Source organism: Tursiops truncatus, chromosome 1 (genome assembly GCF_011762595.2).
Source record: "Tursiops truncatus isolate mTurTru1 chromosome 1, mTurTru1.mat.Y, whole genome shotgun sequence".
NCBI lineage: Eukaryota > Metazoa > Chordata > Mammalia > Artiodactyla > Delphinidae > Tursiops > Tursiops truncatus.
In genome coordinates, this window is record NC_047034.1 from 101,983,986 (window position 1) to 102,011,336 (window position 27,351).

Sequence of the window (27,351 nt, forward strand, 5' to 3'; positions counted from 1 at the left end):
ATATAAACTGCTTTATAATAATATACCGCTGAGCCTCATTCCATGTTTTGGTTTGAGTGCTCCTGGTTTGCAGGCTGTTTTTTTGGTGTGTGCACAATAAACTTTTACTAATTACTACTTCAGTGATTCATTGGTTTTACTTTGGCTCTTTCTGAACTTTGACAACTTCATCCTACCCACTACTCAGCAGATGTCCTTCAATGTTCAGCGAATGACTACAGTTTTCAGGATTAAATCTGCAAAGAGAAAACTGCTCCCACCTGAGTGTGCTAGAGCAGTACTTGGGTCATTCTCCTGAAATCAGCCTAAAGAAATGGTGTCTCTTCTTTACCCATGCTTCTCTCCATTTCAGCAAAATTGGCAAACATAAAATCTGAGAAAAAATTAATTTTTATTCCCTTTTCTTAGTGTTCTATTTCAGGTCCATTGTATCCAGAGGAAATGAAGGCCACAAATTACATGACTGCCCCACAATGTATGCAATGCATTTGGTTCATTTACAAAAACAACTCTGGATGTTATTATGAACCTGTGTCGTAGAAAATAGTGTCTGGTATTCTTCTATTGACAGTAGTCCTGGGCATTCTTAGAAATCCTTCTTCAGCCTCCAAATTTAATTTCTGAGGTCATATTTCATTGATTCTTTGGAAGACAGTGGTCCAAATTTTCCCTTGATGGATCTTAAATATTTCGTTGGTTAAAAGAGCGCAGGATGGGGCTTCCCTGGTGGCGCAGTGGTTGAGAGTGCGCCTGCGGATGCAGGGTACACGGATTTGTGCCCTGGTCCAGGAAGATCCCACATGCCGCGGAGCGGCTGGGCCCGTGAGCCATGGCCGCTGAGCCTGCGCGTCCGGAGCCTGTGCTCCGCAACGGGAGAGGCCACAACAGTGAGAGGCCCGCGTACCACAAAAAAAAAAAAAAAAGTTGACTATAGATAAAGGTAAGTCATATTTCCAGCATTGATTTTCAGATTCTTTTATGTCGAATACCTGTTATCTCATTCTTAATTTATTTGCTTTCAAATTACCAATAAATTAGAATTTTTTTGAAATTGCATGTAAAATGGCATCAGTTTGTTACCGTTTTAAAACTTGTTCAGAAATCCAGATTAAAAGAAACTTTAAAAATTAATGAAGGGAATTCAGAAAGACCATGAAAGCAACCATGACCTCCACATTCCTGGCAAAAGATCAGCTGAGGTGAGTTAAGTGCTTATGAACCGCACAAAAAAAAAAAAAAAAAAAAAAAAAATGAGGCCAGCTTAAGGCTGATTATTTTTAAGTAGGGAGAAAGTCAATTCAACTATGACTCCCAAATTTCTAATCTAAACATGTTATCTTTTTCTACTGTTGCTTTCCTGAGGAAGTATATGTGCAGATATATACTGAATTAAAATAACACATTTAAACATATTTAAGTACAAGAGATAATTTGACAAGGCTTAAATAGAAAGAGCCAGATAAGGCCATCTGTGAAAATATACAATCATAAACTTCAAAAAACGTAAATGAGTTAATCTACATTCAAGAAAAAAATTATAAAGTACAGAAATAATGTTAGAATATAATACCTCTTGTTTAAAATCACACAGTCTTGTTTTTTAAACATTTGGGGACAGGATTCAAGGTTGGTTTGTTTTCTTCTTCTTTACCAAGCCTACTGTGAAGAGGTAGGAATGAAAACACTTGATTTTATATTATTGTTTTTATATTATTTATTTTATTCTGTTTGTTTTCTAATGGTTGAATGTGTTCTTGTTTCCCCAACTTGATGGTAACATCTTCAAAGGTTTGCATCAGGTCAGTAATAAGGATGTTTAATACAAGCTTTGAGGTTGATTAATTGATTTTAAAGTGCCAACAGGATCATTTTTAAGCCTATATAATCTGCTTCACTTCAAGAAAGTTGTTTGTTTACCCTTTACTTTAAATTCCCCCAAGAAAGGAGAGTTTTAAACTCCCCAGAAAATGTGATACATTTTGGATAATGATGAAACTATACCCTATTGTAATCAAATGTGTTCAGGTTTTGTCAAAGCCGTGCAACTGTCTACATATTAAAGGATTTTAATGGCATTTTTTCCCCAGAAAAGCTCTACCAAATGATGAACTTTGTTAAATATGGACGTACTCTACTTTACACAAACCTGATACAGCTTAAAAAAATCTGAACGTAAAACATCCATGTTGGCACTGCAGAGTAGAAAAGCTACAGCCTCTTTCACAAATGGTCTTACATCAACAAAATACCCATATGGAAAAAATAAATCTGACCCCTACCTCATATGATATACAAAAAATTCAATTCCAGGTAGACTTTAGCTCTGTGAAAATTAATATAGTGAAGCTTCTAGAAAATACCATATGAGATCATCTTCATGACTTGGTATAGGTGGAAATTTTTTAAACAGGATACAAAATGCACTAACCATAAAGGAAAAAGTGATGAATTAGGGTATATTAAAATTTATCAAAAAGTTCTTTTAAGACAATGAAAAGCCTAGAATGAGGGAATATTTAGCAATACAAATGCCCAACAAAAGACTCATATCTAGACTATGTAAAGAACTACAAAACAATAAATAGAACACATGATAGAAAATTGGCAAAATACCTGAATCAGCACTTCACATAAGAAAATATTCAAGTAGTCTATAAATATATTAAAAAGTATTTAACCTTATTAGATATCAGAGATATGCATATTAAACCCCCCAATGAAAGATTGCTATATGTCTATCAGAATGGCTAGAATTAAAAAGATTGATAATACCAAGTGTTGGTGAAAATGTGGAACAATCAGATATCACATACTATATGACCCAATAATTCTACTTCTAGATATATACTCAAAAGTAATACATTCATATGTGCAACAAAAGGCATGTACAAGTATGTACATAGCAGCAATTATTTGTAATAGCTAAATACTGGAAACAACCCAAATTTCCTTCTGTAGTAGAATGGATAAATAGAGCTACATTCATATAATAAAATATATTACCACAAAGAAAAAGAATGAAATATATCAACAAGTAAAAGTAACAAAAAATTATTGAATGAAAGAAGCCAGACACAAAGAATATAAAATACAGTTACATTTGTATAATTTCTCAAAACAGGAAAATCTAAATTATAATGTTGGAAGTCTGGATATTGTTTATCTCTGGAGAGAAGGAGGAGGGTAATGATTGGGAGGGAACACAGGTGGGTCTTCTGAGGTGCTGGTAATGTTCTTTCATTTTATCTGGGTGATGCTTATACAGGTGTTTTCACTTTGTAGCGATACTTCAAACTGGCAGTAGTTAGATCTGGGCATTTTGTATATGTGATACTTCAATTTTTAGAAAGTTTATTTTTTAAAAAAACTGATCTCTTAGGGACACTTATTTGCCTTGTAAAACAACTCTGGTTTCAAAAAATGTTGGCTCATTTACAATGTCTTTCAAATTTCACAGAACTTTTCAGAAACATATCCACTGAATAACAAATTGCAAATCATTATTAAACATAGGTAGGGGAGTTTAATCATTACCTTGGTTTTGCCTGCCACCTAACGGCAAGAATGCTTCACTACACAGAAGCAAACAATCTGTCCCTGTGGTGAGCAAAAGAAACTTGACTTTGGCTACAATTTGCAGGACTGCTCTTCTGTTGAATTTATCATCTGCAAATATTAGATAAGTATTTGGATTTTATGTAAATATTAAGTATAATATTAGGACATGTAAATATTAGGACGTGATGTAAATATGACATTCATTTAGGAGTGTTAAATCTGAAATATAACAGAATTTTCCATTACTTTGTGTAAGAAGTTAACGACTCTAATTTTTTTTAATTCTTTCTCTTGGCCATACTTTAGAGTCCTTACAGACTACAGCCCACTTGGTACGGTAAATATCAGGCAGCAACACGATATATATTCCTGTTGCCATGAAGATCCAAACAGAGAAATATGCACTATGATGAACTCTACAACTAAAAAAAGAGAAGTAAAGAATTCTAGGTGAGAATAAGCATTTTTGAGCCTCAAGTATTAACTAGATATTTTTGAAAGCAAAGAAGCTTTTCCCTAGACAGAGCTCTCTGAAAGAATCTTTAAGATAACTAGCAATCTTTCTGGTAGATTTCAACAACTTCTATGGAAAAACAAAAAGTGAAGCGAAAAATGAAAAAGAGGAAGTTTTGGCTACATTTATTCTATCACCCCTCTCTTTATCAAATTCGGTTTTATTCCTGAGTAGTCAAGAGGAATAGTTTCATCTTCCAGCAATGCCCCAATGCCTTGTTATATTTAATCCAAATAGAACTAATCATTTTTTGTTTGTATTAAAAGCTTTATTGAGGTATAACTGACATATAACACTGTACATTTTTAAAGGGACATGTATATATATATATATATGGTCATTAAATAATCATAACAATCAACATAATGAATATATCCATCATCCCCAAAAGTGCCATGTGACCCTTTGTAATCCAAAACTTCTTCCCCCAATCCAGCTCTGTCCCTAGGCAGTCACTGGTTTGCTTCTGTTCATTATAGATAAATTTGTGTTTCCTAGAATTTTATGTGAATGGAATTATGATATACATACTCTTTACTGTCTGCCTCCTTCTGCTCAGTATAATTATTTTGAATTCATCTATGTTATTGCTGTATAAATAGTTAATTCCTTTTTATTGTTGAGTAGTGTTCCATTGTACGGACATAGCACAATTGTTTTATCCGTTCACTTAGATGGACATTTGGGTTATTTTTTGTTTTACAAATTAATTATTTGTAAATATTACAAATAAATATACTATGAACAATTGTACAAAAGTATTTGTGTGAATATATGCTTTCATTTTAGGGGAATGATTATTTTAGTAGCGTTTGCTAGGCTGGATAATGACCCACCAAAGATGTCCATGTCCTAATACTCAGAACCTGTGAATATGTTACCTTATATGGCAAAAGGTACTTTGCAAATGTGATAGTTAAGAATCTTGAGATGGGAGATTATCCTGATTATCCAAGTTGGCCCAATGTAATCACAAGCATTCTTACGAGAGGGAGGCGGTAGAGAGAGAGTCAGACAGAAGGTGAAGTGACAATGGAGTAGAGGAACAGAGAGAGAGACTGGAAAATGCTGTGCTCCTGGCTTTGAAGATGGAGGATGGGACTATGAGCCGAGGAACGCAGGCAGCCTCTAGAAGCTGGAAACTGATTCTCCCCTAGATCTTCCAGAACAAACCAGCTCTGCCAACACCTTGACTTTAGCTCAGTGAAATGGATTTTGGACTTCTGACCTCCAAAACTGTAAGATAATAAACTTAGGTTGCTTTCAGTCACTAAGGTTGTGGTAATTTGTTACAGCAGCAATATAAAAATTATGTAATAAAATGTAATGGCTAGGTTATATAGTAGGTTTACAGTTAACTTTTTAACAACTTCCATACTGTTGTAAAAAGAGATTGTACCATATTAAGTTTCCACTAGCAGTGTATGACAGGTCCAGTTGCATCACATGATCACCAATACTTAGAATAATCAGTCTTTTTAATTTGAACATTCTAGTGGATATGCGCTGGTATCTCATTGGAGTTTTAATTTTCATTTCCCTGGTGAATAACAATGTTGAGCATCATGTTATGTATTTATTTGCCACTCATATATCTTCTTTGGTGAAGTAACCACTTAAATTTTTTGCCCATTTAAAAAAAACTGGATCATTTTTCTTATTATTATTGGGTTGTATGAGTTCTTTATATATTCTAAATACCAGTTCTTTTTTGGATATATGTCTTGCAAACATCTTTTTCCACCCCATAAAAGTGTCTTTAAAGAACAAAAGGTTTAATTTTTATGAAGTCCAATTTGTTGTTTATGGTAAGCAGCTTCTGAAATGGCATCTAATGATCCCACCTTCTGGCATTTATGCCCTTGTGTAATCTCCCCCCCTTGAGTGTGAGCTGGACCTAGTGATTTGTTTCCAATGAAAAGCCTTTGGCAAAAGTGATGAAATGTCACTTCCAAGATTATGCTACAAAAGTCTGTGACTTGTTCTCGCTTATATCCTCTCTCTGGCTCTTCTTTCATCCTTCATCTGATGAAGCAAGCTGTCCTGTTGTGAGCTGCTGTATTAAAAGGCCCACCTGGCAAAATCAAGGGTGACCTCTGGCCAATAGTCAGCAGGAAACTAAGGCTCTCTCAACAACCCTTGTGAAACTGAATCCTGCCAACAACCACATGAGTGAGCTTGAAAGTAGACCCCTACCCAGCTGAGACTTCAGATGAGACCACAGGTCCAATAACAATTTCATTGTAGCCTTGTGAAAGACTCTGAGCAGAGGGCCCAGCTATGTTATGCCTGGATTCCTGACTCACAAAGGTTATAATGTATGTTGTTTTAAGCCACTGAGATCTGAGGTAATTTGTTACAAAACAGTAGATAATGAACAAAATGGATTTTTTTCTTTCATGCTTTTTGCATCCTATTCAAGAAATCTTTGCCAAACCCAAGGCCATAAAGATTTTCTTATATGTTTTCTCCTAGAAATTTTAAAGTGTTGGCTCTTACATTTAAGTCTATGCTTCATTTTGAGTTAATTTTTGTATATAGTGTGAGATAAGGGTATATAGGGTGTATATAGTGTGAGATTCATTCTGTTACATATGGCTCTATCCAATTGTTGTAGCATTTGTTGAAAATAGTGTCCTTTCCTCATGGATTTGCATCACTCATTTATGAAAAATCAATTGACCATGTATGTGTGGCTCTAATTCCAAACTCTCTACTCTGTTCTATTATCTATCTTTACACCAATACCATATCACTTTGATGTCTATAGCTCTATAAGTCTTAAAATCAGATAGTGTAAGTCCTACAACTTTATTCTTTTCCAAAGTTGTTTTGACTGTTTTAGATTCTTTTCATCTTCATATACATTTTGGAATCAACTTGTCAATTTCTACACAAAATTCTGCTGACCTTTTTTAATAATTGGGATTGTATTGAATCTATAGGGGGAGAATTGACATCTTAACAATATTGAGTCCTCTGATCCATGAATATATCTTCCATTTATTTAGATCTTCCTTAATTTCTCTTAGTAATGTTTTGTCCTTAACAGTGTACAGGTTTTCAACATCTTTTGTCAAATTTGTTCCTCAATAGTTCATATTTTCAATGCTATGAAAAACAGTATAGGGCTTCCCTGGTGGCGCAGTGGTTGAGAGTCCACCTGCCAATGCAGGGGACACGGGTTCGTGCCCGGGTCCGGGAAGATCCCACATGCCGCAGAGCAACGAAGCCCGCGTGCTACAACTACTGAGCATGCACTCTAGAGCCCGTGAGCCACAACTACTGAGCCCACGAACCTAGAGCCCGTGCTCCACAATGAGAAGCCCACACACCGCAACGACGGGTGGCCCCCGCTCGCCGCAACTGGAGAGAGTCTGCACGCAGCAGTGAAGACCCAATGCAGCCAAAAATAAAAATAAATAAAATAAATAAATTTATTTTAAAAAATGTTTTTATTCCAAAAAATTCTCGCATACACAGGAGTTAACACAGAAGTTAGTATTAACTCCCATATACCCATCACTGATTTAAATAATTATCAAGTTTTACCATATTTGTTTCATCTGTCCCTTTTATTTTCTTCACTGCTAAAGTATTTTAAGGGAAATCTCAGACATCATTTCACTCTCACATACTTCAGTCTATTTTTAAAGAAAGGACATGCTTTCACACGACCACTGTGCTCTCATCGCATTGCAGCACATGGTGTTGGAGCTTTCTCCCATAACATCTTGGTCCTTCCCACTTCGGTGTACGTGCTTGGCTGAGGGCTTTCTCTCACCCCTGGAGCCCACTCTGCCTGCACAGAGCAGGCCAGAAGGTCCAGGGCCCTCCTTCCCTCCACTGTGGGAGCAGCATTCAACCAAGGTCTGATAGGAATCAGTGTATAATTTGCCTCAGCTCCCTTGGCCTGGGAGGTGGAGATTAGCTCTGAGGTATATTCTAAGTTATTTCCCAAAGCACATCAGTGAGATTAATTTCCACTTGCCCACAGGGGTTAATTTGCTTAACAGCACAGCTTTTATTAGCTTCCATGCCTTCCCCATCTCACTTCCTTCTCCTCTTCCAGTGTTTCCTGAGTTCCCCTCTTGTATATGCTACTTGCCTTTGAATCTTTTCTCAGCGTCGGGAAGAACCCAAACTGAGAATCTTATAATAATTCTCTGGTGTCATCTAATACCCAGATCTTATTGAGATTTTCCTAATTGTATCAAAGTTATCTTTTTACAGTTGGTTTGTTGAAATCATATATATATATATATATTTTTTTTTTTTTTTTTTTGCGGTACGCGGGCCTCTCACTGTTGTGGCCTCTCCCGTTGCGGAGCACAGGCTCCGGACACGCAGGCTCAGCGGCCATGGCTCACGGGCCCAGCCGCTCCGCGGCATGTGGGATCTTCCCGGACCAGGGCACGAACCCGTGTCCCCTGCATCGGCAGGCGGACTCTCAACCACTGCGCCACCAGGGAAGCCCCATATTTTTAAATGTAAATTGCATTTGGTTGTTCTTAAGCCTCTTTTAATCTAGAGCAGTCTCTTCTCCCTCACCTCTCTTTTCTCATGCCATTGACTTGATTGCAGAGACCAGCTCAGTTGTTCTGTAGAATTTCCCACATTCTGGATTTGTTGCTTCCTCGTTGTGTTCCATTATCTCCTCTATTTCCTACAATGGAAATTAGCTTTAGAAACGTTCAGACTCAACTTTTTGGGGAGCAAGAATACCTCATTAGTAGTACTGTCACTTTCATATGGATCATATTAGAAGGCACGTGATTGCCTGGTTGTCCTGCTTTAAATAATACTAAGATTGATAAGCAGGTTCAGCTGGGTTCAACAGGAAGCCATGTTCTGGGACTTGCCTGGTGCTCCAGTGGTTAAGACTCCACGCTCCCAATGCAGGGGCTGAAGGTTCAATCGGGGAACTAAGATCCCACATGCTGCGGGACTGGCCAAAAAACAAACAAAAAAGCCATGTTCCACGTGTGCATGACTGAGAATTTTCTGTGACTTCAGAGAGCAGCTACTGAGGTCATTTTGAACATTTTGTAGGGGAAAATAATTTTAAACAGGCTTTAACTGTTGATGTCATGAAGACATGAAATTTCATGTCCTAGAACAAATCCCAAACTATTTTCTAAGGAAAACTCTGTCCCACCTATAGAGTATTATGCTCAGTGAAATAAGTCAGAGAAAGAGAAATACCATGATTTCACTTACACGTGTAATCTAGAAAGAGAAACAAATGAACAAACAAAACAAAATAGAAAGACTCATAGATACAGAGAACATACCAGTCGTTGCTGGGGGTGGGGTGGGATGGAAAGAAATAGGTGAAAGGATTTAAGAGGTACAATCTTCCAGCTTTAAAATAAATAAGTCATAGGGATATAATGTACAGCATAGGGAATGTAGTCAATAATATTATAATAACTCTGTATGGTGACAGATAGTAACTAGACTTATTGTGGTGATCATTTCATAATGTATAAAAATATTGAATATGTTGTACACCTGAAACTAATATAATATTGTATTTCTTTTTAATAATTAAAAAAAGAACTCTGGTACCACTTGCAGCTTGGATCATAACTCAAGGCACTGTTAGAATGGGAACTAGACTCTCCTACTCCACAACACAAGGCCTCATGAATCCAGTTATTCGACGAATACTGAATACTGCCATGTGCCAGGCAACAGAACATGTACCGAGGATACAAGGGTAAGCTAATCACAGTCTTTGCCCTCAAAGAGCTTACAGTCTTGTAGGGATCTTACCAGTGATACAATGGCAAGCCATAGTAGTGGTACCAAATGTGGAGGGAAGAGGTCATCAGGGAAGACTTCTTAGAGGAAGTGATCCTCTAAATTGAAACACACATGGTTAATTTCTTAGAGAATAAGTGCCAGGAAAAGCAAAGCTTTCCTTATACTTGAAACTAACGTGTTTCTTCTTAAGGACAACATGAATCAAGTAATTGTTAACTCTTTTTGCTTTGGCCCCTAGTAATTTCAATTTTGCAACTTTAATTATGTAAGATCTGATAGTTTGCATATCTTCATTCTGAAATTCTTCCTGGTCTTGATTTTTTAATTCTTTTCCTGATGTTTAAACGTTTATTTTTATTTTTCAAAGTATACGTATTTTTGAAGCTACCTCAAATCCCAATCTCTTTTGACTATATTTAAAAACAGGAACAAAAAATTCCCATATTGAGCTTGACCAGGAATAAATCTAACCTTGGATATTGTTACCAAAAATGGTCTTAAGGAAGGCATAATTTTCATTCCTGCTATCAGTCATTACTCCCTGAGGGACAGTGGTGTAAGGGAAAGTGAAGTGAAGTCAGTTAGAGATATCCTTAAATCCTGGATCTGCCAATTCCTACCAATATCACCTGGGACAAGTTACTTAATGTGAGCTTAACCAGTTTCCTACTACCTTAAGCGTTGATAACATCTACTTTACAGGGAATTATGAAGACTACATAAATAACATATATAAAATGCCCAAATAAATAAATGTCCAGCACATAGTTACCTCTTACAATCATCATCACATGTTAGGCATATGGAGTCCTTTCTTGGTTGCTATTGAAGGATCTGTCATCTGTCAATTTGCTGAAAGCTTTGTTGAGTCTATTTGTTGGCAACCAGATCTAAATTAATTATATAAGTTAATTTTTCATTGTGCCAAGTAGTACTTCCCAAACAGAACCCATACTGTGTTTTCCCTTCAAAAAGTATTCCTCTTATTCCAATATTTTGGGCTTTAGTAAATTTTATATTTACTGTCATAATGTTCATAACTTTGAGATTGGGTTCACACCCGTCTTGGCTGAAGAAGGCCCTTAGACCGTTCATCGTTCATCGTAAAGCTGTTTTTCTTGCTCTATTGTTCTCCTAATTGCTTTTCTCCAGGCTTTAATTCTACAGCTTTTCCCCAGTGTCCTTCCTAAATTGGAGATCACCCACAATGTTCTAGGTGTTGATACTCAATGGTTTTACTTAATCATAAAAGCAATGCACATTTATTTAAAAAAAAGCAAAATGCAAGTACAAAAGTGTGTGTCTTCCTTTGCACTCCCACTTCCTAGAAATGTTAACAATTTTAGGCCTTCTTGACCTTTCATCCTGTGCATATACGAATTTTAGGTCTATTTTTACACATAGGAGGTCATGGTATACGTTCTATTCTGCATCTTCCTTTTTCTCTCTCAAAAATAAATTATAGATAACTTCCACACTGATTTTCCACTTTTAGAAGATCACATAGTACAAAACATGGAAACAAGCTAAGCGTCCATTGATGAATGAATGGATAAAGAAAAATATGAGACACACACACACACACACACACACACACACACACACACACACATACAAGAATATTATTCAGCCACAAAAGAGAAGGAAATCCTGCCTTTTGCAACAACATGGATGGATTTTGAGGGAGTTATGCTAGTGAAATAAGTCAGACAGAGAAAGACAGGTACTGTATGTTCTCACTTATATGTGGAATCTAAAAAAGCTGAACTCAAAGAAATAGAGTGTAGAACGATGGTTGCCAGAGGCTAGAGGTGGGAGAAATGGGGAGATGTTGGTCAATGGGTATAAACTTCCAGCTACAAGATGAGTATGTTCTGGAGATCTAATGTATAGCATGGTGATTATAATTAACAATACTGTATCATATACTTGGAAGTTGTTAAGAAAGTAGATTTTAGAAGTTATCACCACACACACACACAAAAGGTAATTATGTGAGAGGATGAAGATGTTAACTAACATTATTATGATAATCATTTTGTAATATATACATGATCAAATCACGTTGTACACCTTAAACTTACCTATGTTATATGTCAATCATATCTCAATAAACCTGGGAAAAAATAAATAAAAGATCACATAGTATTTTGTGGCAGAGAGTATCACTGTTTGTTTATCCACTCTCCTAATAGTTAATTATTGGGTTGGCCAAAAAGTTCATTCGGTTAATGAATACATTGTTCAATAAAATTCTGGGTGACAGTGAAACATATTTTTACTTAAAACCGAACGAACTTTTTGGCCAATCCAACAGAAAAGAGAACATCTGTTAAAAATGATTAGTTAGTGCAGTCACCAAATTTTTGTTATACAGATGTTTACTGCAGTAACTATATCTACATCTATCTATTATCTATCCTTGTGCACTTGGTTATTTCTTTGGAATGGAATCCCAGAGGAATTACTATGTTTTATTTGGTTTTAATAGGTATGCCCCACGGTTTTATATAAAGGTGTGACAGTGTCTTCTTAACCCCTGACCCCTGGGATACCTGAACGTTTGTAACAATCTTAGTTTTAAGTCCTATGGAAAGAATTTTCAGGGACTCTAGGATCTTTTCCTGAATTACTACCAGTATCAATTATTACCAATTATTTCATACGGTTAGTTTGAAATTTTTTAAAAATCCTTACATTAATTAAGATATCTTTGCCTGCAACCAACAGAAGAATTGACTTACGGTTTGTATTACTTCCTGAGGCTGCTATAACAAATTAGCACAAATTGGGTGGCCTACAACAACAGAAATTAATTTTCTCACAGTTCTGGTGGTCAAATGTTCAAAAGCAAGTTGTCAGCAGGGCCGTTCTCCCTCTGGAGGCTGTAGAGAATCCCTCCTTGCCTCGTCCAACTTCTGGTGGCTCCAGATGTTCCTTGGCTGGTCATTGCATAATTCTAATCTCTGCTTCTGTCTTCACATTGTTTTCGTTGTGTCCATTTTCTCCTCTCCTCTGTGTATCTCTTACAGGACACTTGTCATCAGACTTAGGGCCCACCCAGATAATCCAGGATGATCTCATCTTAAGATCCTTAACTAATTACATCTGCAAAGATCTTTTTCCCAAAGAAGGTCACATGCACAGTTTCTAGGGGTTCGGACATAGATATATCTTTTTATTAGGGCCACCAATCAACCACATAGTGGCTTAAACAATGAAGCCATTTTAATTATCTTATATAAAAAGAAGTCTGTATGCAACAGGCAGTTTAGAAATGATGTGGCTCAATGATCTCATCAAAGACCTAGACTCTCCACCATTCTCCCTCCACACTTCTCAGCATGTTATTTTTGTTTTCAAGCTTGCTGCCTTATCATTACAGAACAGCTGCCCCAGCTCCAGGCTTCACATCCCTTACAGAACAGTAAACATAGCAGGAAGGGAGAAGAGAGAAAGAAAAAAAAGTGACTGTTTCTCCTTTTAAGGAAGAAGACCTCTCCCTGAAACTTCCACAGCTTCCCTCTATGCCCCGTCATGCCCAACCCAGTTGTATTATTGGCAGAGGGGAATATGGGATGCCATGACTGCTTTCCATCTATCAAGTTACATGCCCTGGGGTGCACTGCCACATGGAAACTTGAGTTTTGATAACAAAAAAGAAGAGGGGATGGCTGTTGGGTAGCAACTAACCAATATTTGCTACAATTCCTAAATGTGTTTCCTGAAGATCACTAATGAAAAAACTCACCAGCCCTTTTATCTACCAATTTACACTGCTTCCTTCAATCAATATTTATAACATCTACTGTATGTTGGGTACTGTGATAGAAGTGGGAGCCTCAAGATCATCAAGACACAGTCCACATCCTCAAGGAGCTCTTGGATGAGGTGAATAAAAATACACTTATAATTCCAGGACAGCATGACAAATGCTATGTTAGAGATACATGTATGGGGCAGTGGGGGAATAGAATAGATTGCAGCATCTTGAAAGGCAACCCTTGAGTTTTTGAGAAGAAATTAAACAGAGAAAACGTGGAGGTGGGTAATGGTGTTTTAGATAAAGAGCATGTAGAAAAACACTGATGATTGGAGACTACCACCATACCTAAGTGGAACTACAAACATTTTAATGAAGCTAGAGTGGAGAGTTGTGTGGAGGGCAGGTCAAGCTAGTGAGGTGGGTGGGAGCTAGATAGTGAAGGGCCCATATATACTGAAATAGGAAAGTGACACTTGATCTCAAAGTCTAATAGAAGCAATTGAAGGATTTCGATCAAAGGAATGATCAAATTAGATTGTTAGGATTACTCCTGACAGTGGCTGGATGTTTTTGATTGGGAGAATGGGAAGATGGTGGTGCCATTCCTAAACAGGGCAAGTAAAAGTGGGGGAATGAGAATTAGGAAAATGATACTGAGTTCAGGTGTGTATTCTGAAGTGTGAAATACCTCACCCAAATGGATCCTTCTTTCCTTTTTTTATTCCTTCTAACTTACATGCAATCTGTCATGCGTTGTGACTTCCAAGGCCTCCCTTTGGGGGTTTTATTTCCATTAAAAAAAAAAAAATATATATATATATATATATATATATGTCCTTGGATTAGAAAGGAATACATAAAAATGTTATCAGTGACTGTCTTTGTGGTGAGATTATATACCTTTTTCAAAATACTTTTCAGTATTTCCCAAAGTGAGTATTTTCCATACATTTAAAAACCAAAAAACCCTCGATTCTAACTGCCTGAGATGTTTTTCATTCAAGAACCAATATTTTCCCCCCTAGAAATGGCATCTTCTTGAGTAATTTTAAGTAAAGTCCAAGTTTCTCATTGTCAATTAAAATTCCACCATTCAATTTTTTGGTCCTACTTCCAATTTCTTATCAACACAAATCAAAATTTTGTGATCACTTGCTTACCAGTCTTTCCCTATGGATTATGAGGCCCTCACAGGAAAAACAATCTGGCCTTATTCATCTTGGTAGACCTAGTACCTAGTGGATGGATATTTAATAAATATTTACTGAATTGGGGTGTATAATATGCATCTTTGTGTTCCTAGTTCTCGGCACAGTTCCTATGCCTAATAAACGTTAGCGGAGCTGTATTTCAACTTTTAACCAGTATTCTACCAAAATCATACAGTCACTATGTGGCAAAAAAAATTTTTTTTTTTTTTGTGGTATGCGGGCCTCTCACTGTTGTGGCCTCGCCCGTTGCGGAGCACAGGCTCCGGACGCGCAGGCCCAGCGGCCATGGCCCACGGGCCTAGCCGCTCCGTGGAATGTGGGATCTTCCTGGACCGGGGCACGAACCCGTGTCCTCTGCATCGGCAGGCGGACTCTCAACCACTGCGCCACCAGGGAAGCGCCAACCCCCGCAAAAAAAAAAAAAAAAATTTTTTTTCACAAAATACAGTATTCTTTTTGTCACACAATATACTATGCATGTATCAGTACATTTATACACAAACACATTTATAAGTACACATAATTTTTTTCCCTGATAAGCCTTAAAGATCCTTCCACCTCTGTATCTTTGAAAGACTGCCAAGTCACACAGCTTTTCTAATATACTAGTAAGAAAACTAAAGCTGAAAGTTGCCTAAGATCACTTAGTTCTCCAAAAGCATAACTAGTTCTAGATACTGGTTCAAAAGAGTTTTTACTGTATCAAATATCTAAAGCATAAGACAGAAATGCCTCCACCCTAAAATTCCAGTCTGGACAGAACTATGGCAAGAGCTTTAATCACTATATTCCTTTTATAAGCTATGTTTATAATGCCATGTTCCAGATACTGTGATGTGTTCAGCATCACACCCACACCTTTATCGCAGGGGCTGGGAAACCTAGAAGTTTCTTCAGACCCTCTTGGCAGCAGGGTTTTTGTTTAGAGTTCTGTCAACTGTGGCCATATGCAAGAGATGGGAAAGCTAAAGGAAGACAGAAACAATCTTCTAGCTCAGGCAGTGGTGGCACCGGCAGATTGTTGTACCCTTTCTCATAACAGTAGGCTCCTGTGGCATCTGGGTAGCAGCTAGACGTGGGTTCCCTGTAGTGGCTGCATTAGCATCATGGAAGCAGAGGAGCACAATTCCGTGAAGTCGTGGGTAGTATGGGTTCTTGGATGAGTTGCATTCTACAAACAACTGTAGGCTCTGGGGGAAGAAGCAGCTTCCTATAGTTACTCATCACCTCCTTTTGCTCCTCCAGCCTTTGCAACAATTTTGCTATCTAATTTCCTGTATTAAATCCCTCCTTACTCGCAATACCTCAAGCAGCTTCCATTTTTCCGATTAATTATGTGGTATAACGTTTTATCTGGTATTCCTAGAACCAGAGAATGTGCTATTCTAGGAAAATTATTTTTCCAGATAAGTTAAAAGTTTCAGGACTAAAGTAACAATTTTCCTGAAAATTTTGATTAAATGATTCATATGTGGTCCTTTCTTCCAAATGGAATACTTGAAATACAGTATTTTCTCCTTTTCTATTATTGTCACCATTGAATATTTACTATCTCCCTTGTTTTAGGCCCTACATTAAAGCTCCAGGAATAGATGGTATGCAATACCAGGCTAATTAGTTCTGACTAAAAGCAGATACTTAAGTTCAATTGCAAAAACCTTTACTATGACAGTTACTAGAGACAGATGATGATGATGATGATGATATGATTCCTGTACCCAAGACATTCTCAAAGAAAAATATGTAAGAAAATTAATTATAAGGAATGATAGATACAAAAATAGAAATACGAACCACAGGCACAGACTGTACAAAGGAAGAGGTTACTGATTATGTATTGGCGGCATCAGGGGAGGCCCTAGATGTGGGCTGAAACATAAGCTGGATCTTGCAGTATGAATAGGTTTGTCAGGAAAAGGGAAAAAACGCATTCCAGAGCAGAGAAGCAGCATGTGCAAAGACAAATGTGGTAGCTAGTCTCCAGAGACAGCTCCCAACAATTCTTCCCTTTCCTGTATGCTATATCCTCTCCCTTTGAATCTGGGCTGGCCCTGAAATTGCTCTGACCAACAGAATGTGGTGGAAGTGATGTTCTGGGTCTTCTGAGCCCAGGGCTTAAGAGGACCAGCAGTTTCCACTTCCTTCCCTTGGGTACACTCTTGAGATACTCCTTAGAATCCCACTATGCTCTAAGAAGTCCAAACCACATGGAGTAGAATCAAGGAGCTGCAATTGACCACTCAGGCTGAGATCCCAACTGACAGTCAGTGCCAGCCACCAGCCATGTGTGTGAGACATCTGGACATTTCTTTCTAGTTCAGCCCCCAGATGACTATAGCCTCAGACGACATCATGTGAAGCAGAATTACTCAGCTGAGCCCAGACAATTCACAGAACTGTGACAAATGACTGTCGTCTTAAGCTGCTGAGTTTTAAGTGATTTCTCGTGCAGTAATAGGGCTCCTGCAGGAGCGAAAGTCAGCAGATGTCGGGATGTTCTTCATCATTGAGTAATATTGCCCCTTTTTTGCTTTTCCAATAATTGTATTACCTAATTCCTTATATTAAATCACTATTTGCTTGAAATGCCTTGAGTGGCTTCTGTTTTTCTGGTTAATCATGTGGTATGACATTTTGTTATCTTACATTCCTAGAACCAAAGAAGTGTGCTATGCCCCGGGGCGGGGGTGGGGTTGGGGGGTGGAGTTTCCTGGTAATTTCCACCGTTATAGTATTGAAATATGATTTTCCTGAAGTTTTTTCCTAAATGATTTATACATGAACATTGCTTCTTAAACAAAGCACATGAAATATAATTTTTCTCCTTTTCCATTATCGTCACCATCAAATATTTACTGAGTACCTGTTGTGTATTGTATAATAGCTCTAAGAGCAGATGGTATGAAACATCAGGTGAAATGAGGACTGACCAAACAGATATTTATAATTTCAACTGGAAAATTCTATCCTATGTCATTGCTAGGGATACTGAAATAACGATGATATGGTCTGTCCTCCAGGAGCTGCCACTGTAATGGATTTGTAAACAAATAAATTATAATATGGTATTATGGATTCAAAAATAGAAATGTGTACCACAGGCAAAGACAGTCAGAGAAAGGGTGACTACGAATGGAGGCTTCAGGGAAAACTGTTAGAAGCTAACATTTAAGCTGGATCATGCTGTATGGTTAGACATTTGCCAGCTGAAGAAGAGAAAATGTCATTCCAGAGGGGGACGAAGCACATCAAATGCAGGAAAGTGGAAAAGAGATGGCATTATTCAGCTCAGATTTCAGTATAATTGAGAAAGTATAGAAAAAGTTGAATCAAACTGTGAAAGATACTTTATGTAGGAGTTTGGACTTTATACTATGATCACCAAGAAGCAGAGGAGTCTCATGTTCACATTTGTGTTTTAGAAAAATAACACAGGTAGCAATGTGAGGAATGGATCAGAACAAGGAGGGACTGGCAGCAAGGCCAGTTAGGAGGCTACAGCAAGATTCAGGTGAGACTATAGATAGGGTGTGAAATGAGGATTTATAGTTGTTCAACCTCCAAGGCACCATGACTGGACTACTGTAAAAATAAATACTACTTTGAAGGCGGAGGTAGCACTTTCCCCAAGCACTTCCTCATATATTAACAGCTGCTGACTTATCAGTACCATTAAGAACACAATCCTTAGTTTCAAAATTCTAACTAATAGGCCATAGCTACCAGATCTTGTTTCCTATTTGTACAATAGTAAGCTTGTTATTGGGATAAGAATAGGGGACTTGCAATTAAAATTTTTAATTTGGACTTGGTTTTTGAGAGCTTACTGCAAAAAAGTTCAAAATTCTACAACATTTGGATAAGATGAAATTGTAAAAACATGATGCCAGGTCACATTTTTCTATAGGCTTCCAAGTATTTTGATCAAAAGAAACGTCCTATATAAAGCCTATACCATAAATGAACTTTATAAAATAGCTTGTGTAACAATACTTCATATTCTGCATAACACTGAGTGAATCATTTGGACAACAGTGAACAGAAAAATGATGCTAAAAATATTACCAGACATTAACTCGGCTTCCTTAGAGTGAGCTCTACAATTATCTTGCAATAGCACACAATTTTGCTATCTTCAGTCAGACTTACAATTTTTAAAATGACCTTCAAATAAAGGTATAAAGATTCATCCCAGTATTCCCAGAACACTTTTGTGGGGAAAGCAGAATGATCTAGTGGAAGAAACATAATCCTCAGAACTACTTAGACTGGGGTTCAAATTCTGATGCCTTCACTTGCCAGATGTTAGTTTCTTTTAACCTTAGTTTCCTTATTTATAAAATGTTTATAATAAAAACAGATCAAATTACATAGGGGCTACAATTATATGTATGATTCAACTGCACATATAAACCTAACGCTATTAGGCTTATAAAACATACCCTATCCTACGTAATACATTAAACAGATGCTTCTCAAAAAAATACCATTATTGTCTCCTTTTATCTCAACTATACCTATATACTACTACACCCTACTACACACCCTAGAAGTTTATTAATGACATAAATATGAAGTTAATGGTATTTTTTATAGGTTCAATAAGAGCAAGAAACTTATTAGAAGATACTTGCATAACCAGACCATTTTGAGTTTGCCATATTTTCCCCTAGTAGTCAGAGGAGCCAAGCCTTAGCTGCCTGAACAGCAAGCATAGTTTCTTCTTCCATCATGAGACATATCCTTTCTGATTCTCTCCCTCCACCCTCAATCCCCAATAAAAACCTCTCAATCACACTAAAACTTTCTCTGACAATTCTTCTTCTAGCTCCACTACTAATTCCCTGTTGGTGACAAACAAGTGCTATTCATATAAAAGTATAACAAAAGCAAGAAACATACTAGATAAGATGAAATTGAAAATAAATAACCACGGACTATATTATTTTCCACACTCACATTATGCATAAGACATTAAGTTTCATAAATGAAATAAAATATTGCAGCTTGTACATCTACTATATTTAACGGTATAGCTATGTTACCAGTTTGCCACTCTGGACTATCGTTACCTACCCTTACAGAGGTGATGAGAAAATGAAATAACATACGTAAAGATCTAGTACAGGGCTTCCCTGGTGGCACAGTGGTTGAGAGTCCGCCTGCCGATGCAGGGGACACGGGTTCGTGCCCCGGTCCGGGAAGATCCCACATGCCGCGGAGCGGCTGGGCCCGTGAGCCATGGCCGCTGAGCCTGCGCGTCTGGAGCCTGTGCTCCGCAACGGGAGAGGCCACAACAGTGAGAGGCCCACGTACCGCAAAAAATGTTAAAAAAAAAATTAAAAAAAAAAAAAAAGATCTAGTACAAAAGTGTTGGTTCCCTTTGTTCATGTCACATTTTCCATGTTGTAAATTTTTTTTTAAAGATGCTTTCCATGTGGACCATTTTTAGTCTTTATTGAATTTGTTACAATATTGCTTCTGTTTTATGTTTTGGTTTTTTGGCTACAAGGCATGTGGGATCTTAGCTCCCTGACCAGGGATCGAACCTGCACCCCCCTGCATTGGAAGGCGAAGTCTTAAGCACTGGACCGCCAGGGAAGTCCCTACCATGTTATAACTTGTCTTTATATATATGTGCATTCATATTATACTGCTTTCCTTTCAGTTCTCAATACAGTACACTCAAAAATCATGCTTGTTAGGGACCAAACAGGTATTCGTAACCATGTTCACAGCAGCATTATTCATAGTAGCCAAAAGGTGGAAGCAACCCATTCATAGATCAATAGATAAACAAAATATGGCATATACATGCAATGGAATATTATTCACCCTTAATAAGGAATGAAGTTTTGATACATGCTACAACATGGATGAACTTTGAAAGCATTATGCTAAGTGAAATAAGCCAGACTCAAAAAGACAAACACTGTATGACTCCACTTATATGAGGTACCTAGAGAAAACAGAATACTTACCAGGGGCTGAGTGGAGAGAAGAATGGGTAGTTATTGTTTATTGGGTGCAGTGTTTCAGTTTGGGATAATGAAAAAGTTCTGAAAATAGCGGTGATGGTTGTACAGTAACAATGCACTTAATGCCATTGAACTGAACACTTAAAAATGGTTAAAATGGTAAATCTTATATGTACAGTTAACAATAAAAACATTTTAAAAAATCATGATTGTTTAAAGATATATATAGTAATGAAACAGTATACCTGATCTACCTTAAACTGGGTGTGGCTAGGATTTCTGAGTGAAAAACATCAAGGAGGTAAATTTCTAAGAACTGGACTTAGGGTCCTAGGGGATGCAGGAATCAGCAGATGTGAAGTTAAGAGCCACCTTTAAGATTTGACCTTCTGGAAATACATTTTAATCCTGGGCCTGTTCTCTCCAAATCACCTTGTTTCTTTTTGTCTTTTTCAACCGACATCATTCATGTTTTGCTTCTAACAGAGGTTCAGTTTCAGTCTTTCCCCTAGTACCCTATCCTAAAAATAAAAACCTGGATGTTCTGAGAAAGTGGTTCTCAACAGGGGGTGATTTCACAACCCAAGATGACATTTGGAAATGTCTGGAGACATTTTTAAGTGGTTACAATGGGGTGGAGAGCAGTGGGTTGCTACTGGCATCCAGTACGTATAAGCCAAGGATGCTGCTAAACTTCCCACAAGACACAGGACAGCCTCTCACAACAAGGAATTAACTGGCTAAAAATGCCGATAATGCTGGGTTGAGAATCTTGTTCCAAGATCCTGTTCTAAGGCTTTACTAAGTTCCTTGATTTCTGGTAGAAATTGATCATAAATTAAAAGTTACCTCCTGATTCCCTACTTTCTCTTTTCATTTACATCTTTTACAGGAAAAAGCAAAAATAAGCACTTATGCTAAGGGTAGGTCTTTTATTTTGTGGAAACAGGATAAGGATCAGTGGTGATGCTTTTGTGACAAGTGGGGGTAGGTGAGAGGAGGCTATTTACATTTACGCTGCCATTCTCTTCACCCTGGCCAATCCTACCCATGAAACTCTGTGCCATGGGGCAAGGTGAAAAATAGAGGGGGACAAGGTGTTAGGGACAGAGAAGAAAGAAAAAAAAAATCCACATGAAGCCAGGGGAAGGCAGGCGCCTATCCTATCTGAATTGGATAATTCTTCCCAGTGGCCGTTTGGATAAGAGGAAATATCTATGTCACCAAATAAAGTTGTAACAAAAAATTTTTTTAATTCAATTAAAAATTTAAATCATGGATTTTCTACAACATGCTATTTTTACGCTGTTTTATCTATTTACTTTTTGGCCACACCACACGGCATGTAGGATCTTAGTTCCCTGACCAGGGATTGAACCCCTGCCCCCTGCACTGGAAGCGTGGAGTCTTAACCACTGGACCACCAGGGAAGCCCGACAACATACTATTTTTAAACTCAACATACTGCTTATGATTACCTAAAACTTGCATTTCTTCTGAAGAGCAATAATCTAATGAATGCATAATACTACTGTGTCAATAACAAGAACAGAGGACGAGGGGAAGATGGTGGAAGAGTAAGACGCGAAGATCACCCTCCTCCACACAGATACACCAGAAATACATCTACACGTGGAACAACTCCTACGGAACACCTACTGAACGCTGGCAGAAGACCTCAGACCTCCCAAAAGGCAAGAAACTCCCCACGTACCTGGGTAGGGCAAAAGAAAAAAGAATAAACAGAGACAAAAGAATAGGGACGGGACCTGCACCAGTGAGAGGGAGCTGTGAAGGAGGAAAGGTTTCCACACAGTAGGAAGCCCCTTCACTGGCAAAGACGGGGGTGGGGAAGGGGGGAAGCTTCGGAGCCGCGGAGAGCGCAGCCACAGGGGTGCGGAGGGCAAAGCAGCAAGATTCCCGCACAGAGGATCGGTGCCGATCGGCACTCACCAGCCTGAGAGGCTTATCTGCTCACCCACTGGCGCGGGCGGGGGTTGGGAGCTGAGGCTCGGGCTTCGGTCGGAACGCAGGGAGAGGACTGGGGTTGGCGGCGTGAACACAGCGTGCAGGGGGTTAGTGCACCACGGCTAGCCGGGAGGGAGTCCGGGAAAAAGTCTGGACCTGCCGAAGAGGCAAGAGACTTTTTCTTCCCTGTTTGTTTCCTGCTGCGCGAGGAGAGGGGATTAAGAACGCTGCTTAAAGGAGCTCCAGAGACGGGCGCGAGCCGCGGCTAAAAGCGCGGACCCCAGAGACGGGCATGAGACGCTAAGGCTGCTGCTGCCGCCACCAAGAAGCCTCTGTGCGAGCACAGGTCACTATCCACACCCCCTTCCGGGAAGCCTCTGCAGCCCGCCACTGCCAGGGTCCCAGAATCCAGGGACAACTTCCCCGGGAGAACGCACGGCGCGCCTCAGGCTGGTGCAACGTCACGCCGGCCTCTGCTGCTGCAGGCTCGCCCCGCACTCCGTGCTCCTCCCTCCTCCCGGCCTGAGTGAGCCAGAGTCCCCGAAGCAGCTGCTCCTTTAACCCCGACCTGTCTGAGCGAGAACAGACGCCCTCCGGTGACCTACACGCAGAGGCGGGGCCAAATCCAAAGCTGAGCCCCGGGAACTGTGAGAACAAAGAAGAGAAAGGGAAATCTCTCCCAGCAGCCTCAGAAGAAGCGGATTAAAGCTCCACAATCAATTTGATGTACCCTGCCTCTGTGGAATACATGAATAGACAACGAATCATCCCAAATTAAGGAGGTGGACTTTGAGAGCAAGATTTATTATTTTTTCCCCTTTTCCTCTTTCTGTGAGTGTGTATGTGTATGCTTCTGTGTGAGATTTTGTCTGTATAGCTTTGCTTCCACCATTTGTCCTAGGGTTCTATCCGTTTTTTGTTTTAATTTTTTTCTTAATAATTATTAATAACTTTATTATATTTTATCTTACTTTATTTTATTTTACTTTATTTTCTTTCTTTCTTCCTTTCCTCCTTCCTCCCTCCCTCCTTTCCTTCCTTCCTTCCTTTCTTTCTTTCTACTTCTACTAATTCTTTCTACTTTTTCTCCCTTTTATTCTGAGCCGTGTGGATGAAAGGCTCTTGGTGCTGCAGCCAGGAGTCAGTGCTGTGCCTCTGAGGTGGGAGAGCCAACTTCAAGACACTGGTCCACAAGAGACCTCCCAGCTCCACATAATATCAAACGGCGAAAATCTCCCAGAGATCTCCATCTCAACACCAGCACCCAGCTTCACTCAACGACCAGCAAGCTACAGTGCTGGACACCCTATGCCAAACAACTATCAAGACAGGAACATAACCCCACCCATTAGCAGAGAGGCTGCCTAAAATCATAATAAGTCCACAGACACCCCAAAACACACCACCAGACGTGGACCTGCCAACCAGAAAGACAAGATCCAGCCTCATCCACCAGAACACAGGTACTAGTCCCGTCCACCAGGAAGGCTACACAACCCAATGAACTAACCGTAGCCACTGGGGACAGACACCAAAAACAACAGGAACTACGAACCTGCAGCCTGCAAAAAGGAGACCCCAAACACAGTAAGACGAGCAAAATGAGAAGACAGAAAAACACACAGCAGATGAAGGAGCAAGATAAAAACCCACCAGACCTAACAAATGAAGAGGAAATAGGCAGTCTACCTGAAAAAGAATTCAGAATAATGATAGTAAAGATGATCCAAAATCTTGGAAATAGAATAGACAAAATGCAAGAAACATTTAACAAGGACCTAGAAGAACTAAAGAGGAAACAAGCAACGATGAACAACACAATAAATGAAATTAAAAATACTCTAGATGGGATCAATACCAGAATAACTGAGGCAGAAGAACGGATAAGTGACCTGGAAAATAAAATAATGGAAATAACTACTGCAGAGCAGAATAAAGAAAAATGAATGAAAAGAACTGAGGACAGTCTCAGAGACCTCTGGGACAACATTAAACACACCAACATTCGAATTATAGGGGTTCCAGAAGAAGAAGAGAAAAAGAAAGGGACTGAGAAAATATTTGAAGAGATTATAGTTGAAAACTTCCCTAAATTGGGAAACGAAATAGTGAATCAAGTCCAGGAAACACAGAGAGTCCCATACAGGATAAATCCAAGGAGAAATATGCCAAGACACATATTAATCAAACTGTCAAAAATTAAATACAAAGAAAACATATTAAAAGCAGCAAAGGGAAAAACAACAAATAACACACAAGGGAATCCCCATAAGGTTAACAGCTGATCTTTCAGCAGAAACTCTGCAAGCCAGAAGGGACTGGCAGGACATATTTAAAGTGTTGAAGGAGAAGAATCTGCAACCAAGATTACTCTACCCAGCAAGGATTTCATTCAGATTTGATGGAGAAATTAAAACCTTTACAGACAAGCAAAAGCTGAGAGAGTTCAGCACCACCAAACCAGCTTTACAACAAATGCTGAAGGAACTTCTCTAGGCAAGAAACACAAGAGAAGGAAAAGACCTACAATAACGAACCCAAAACAATTAAGAAAATGGGAGTAGGAACATACATATTGATAATTACCTTAAATGTAAATGGACTAAATGCTCCCACCAAAACACACAGACCAGCTGAATGGATACAAAAACAAGACCCATATATATGCTGTCTACAAGAGACCCACTTCAGACCTAGGGACACGTACAGACTGAAAGTGAGGGAATGGAAAAAGATATTCCATGCAAATGGAAACCAAAAGAAAGCTGGAGTTGCAATTCTCATATCAGACAAAATAGAATTTAAAATAAAGATTAGAAGAGACAAAGGACACTACATAATGATCAAGGGATCGATCCAAGAAGATATAACAATTGTAAATATTTATGCACCCAACATAGGAGCACCTCAGTACATAAGGTAAATACTAACAGCCATAAAAGGGGAAATTGACAGTAACACATTCATAGTAGAGGACTTTAACACCCCACTTTCACCAATGGAAAGATCATCCAAAATGAAAATAAATAAGGAAACACAAGCTTTAAGTGGTACATTAAACAAGATGGACTTAATTGATATTTATAGGACATTCCATCCAAAAACAACAGAATACATATTTTTCTCAAGTGCTCATGGAACATTCTCCAGGATAGATCATATCTTGGGTCACAAATCAAGCCTTGGTAAATTCAATAAAATTGAAATTGTATCACGTATCTTTTCCGACCACAACGCTATGAGACTAGATATCAATTACAGGAAAAGATCTGTAAAAAATACAAACACATGGAGGCTAAACAATACACTACTTAATAACGAAGTGATCACTGAAGAAATCAAAGAGGAAATCAAAAAATACCTAGAAACAAATGACAATGGAGACACGACGACCCACAACCTATGGGATGCAGCAAAAGCAGTTCTAAGAGAGAACTTTATAGCAATACAATCCTACCTTAAGAAACAGGAAACATCTCGAATAAACAACCTAATCTTGCACCTAAAGCAATTAGAGAAAGAAGAACAAAAAACCCCCAAAGTTAGCAGAAAGAAAGTAATCATAAAAATCAGATCAGAAATAAATGAAAAAGAAATGAAGCAAAGATCAATAAAACTAAAAGCTGGTTCTTTCAGAAGATAAACAAAATTGATAAACCATTAGCCAGACTCATCAAGAAAAAAAGGGAGAAGACTCAAATCAATAGAATTAGAAATGAAAAAGGAGAAGTAACAACTGACACTGCAGAAATACAAAAGATCATGAGAGATTACTACAAGCAACTCTATGCCAATAAAATGGACAACCTGCAAGAAATGGACAAATTCTTAGAAATACACAACCTGCCAAGATTGAATCAGGAAGAAACAGAAAATATGAACAGACCAATCACAAGCACTGAAACTGAAACTGTGATTAAAAATATTCCAACAAACAAAAGCCCAGGACCAGATGGCTTCAAAGGCGAATTCTATCAAACATTTAGAGAAGAGCTAACACCCATCCTTCTGAAACTCTTCCAAAATATAGCAGAGGGAGGAACACTCCCAAACTCATTCTACGAGGCCACCATCACCTTGATACCAAAACCAGACAAGGATGTCACAAAGAAAGAAAACTACAGGCCAATATCACTGATGAACACAGATGCAAATATCCTCAACAAAATACTAGCAAACAGAATCCAATAGCACATTAAAAGGATCATACACCATGATCGAGTGGGGTTTATTCCAGGAATGCAAGGATTCTTCAATATATGCAAATCAATCAACGTTATACACCATATTAACAGATTGAAGGAGAAAAACCATATGATCATCTCAATAGATGCAGACAAAGCTTTTGACAAAATTCAACACCGATTTATGATAAAAACCCTGCAGAAAGTAGGCATAGAGGGAACTTTCCTCAACATAATAAAGGCCATATATGACAAACCCACAGCCAATATCATCCTCAATGGTGAAAAACTGAAAGCATTTGCACTAAGATCAGGAACAAGACAAGGTTGCCCACTCTCACCACTCTTATTCAACATAGTTTTGGAAGTTTTAGCCACAGCAATCAGAGAAGAAAAGGAAATA

General features: G+C 38.4%; 1 long non-coding RNA gene across 2 annotated transcripts; it reads right to left on the reverse strand.

Moving 5' to 3' along the window:
* Nucleotides 1-372: 372 nt before the first annotated feature.
* On the reverse strand, nucleotides 373-25,850 carry LOC141279759 (uncharacterized). Of its 2 annotated transcripts, XR_012334561.1 has the most exons (3): nucleotides 10,614-25,850; nucleotides 9,851-9,936; nucleotides 373-8,738 (listed from the first exon to the last, which is right to left on the reverse strand). It is a non-coding gene; the product is annotated as an uncharacterized lncRNA (long non-coding RNA). The 2 variants fall into 2 exon arrangements; XR_012334560.1 differs by having other exon boundaries at nucleotides 373-9,936.
* Nucleotides 25,851-27,351: the final 1,501 nt, after the last annotated feature.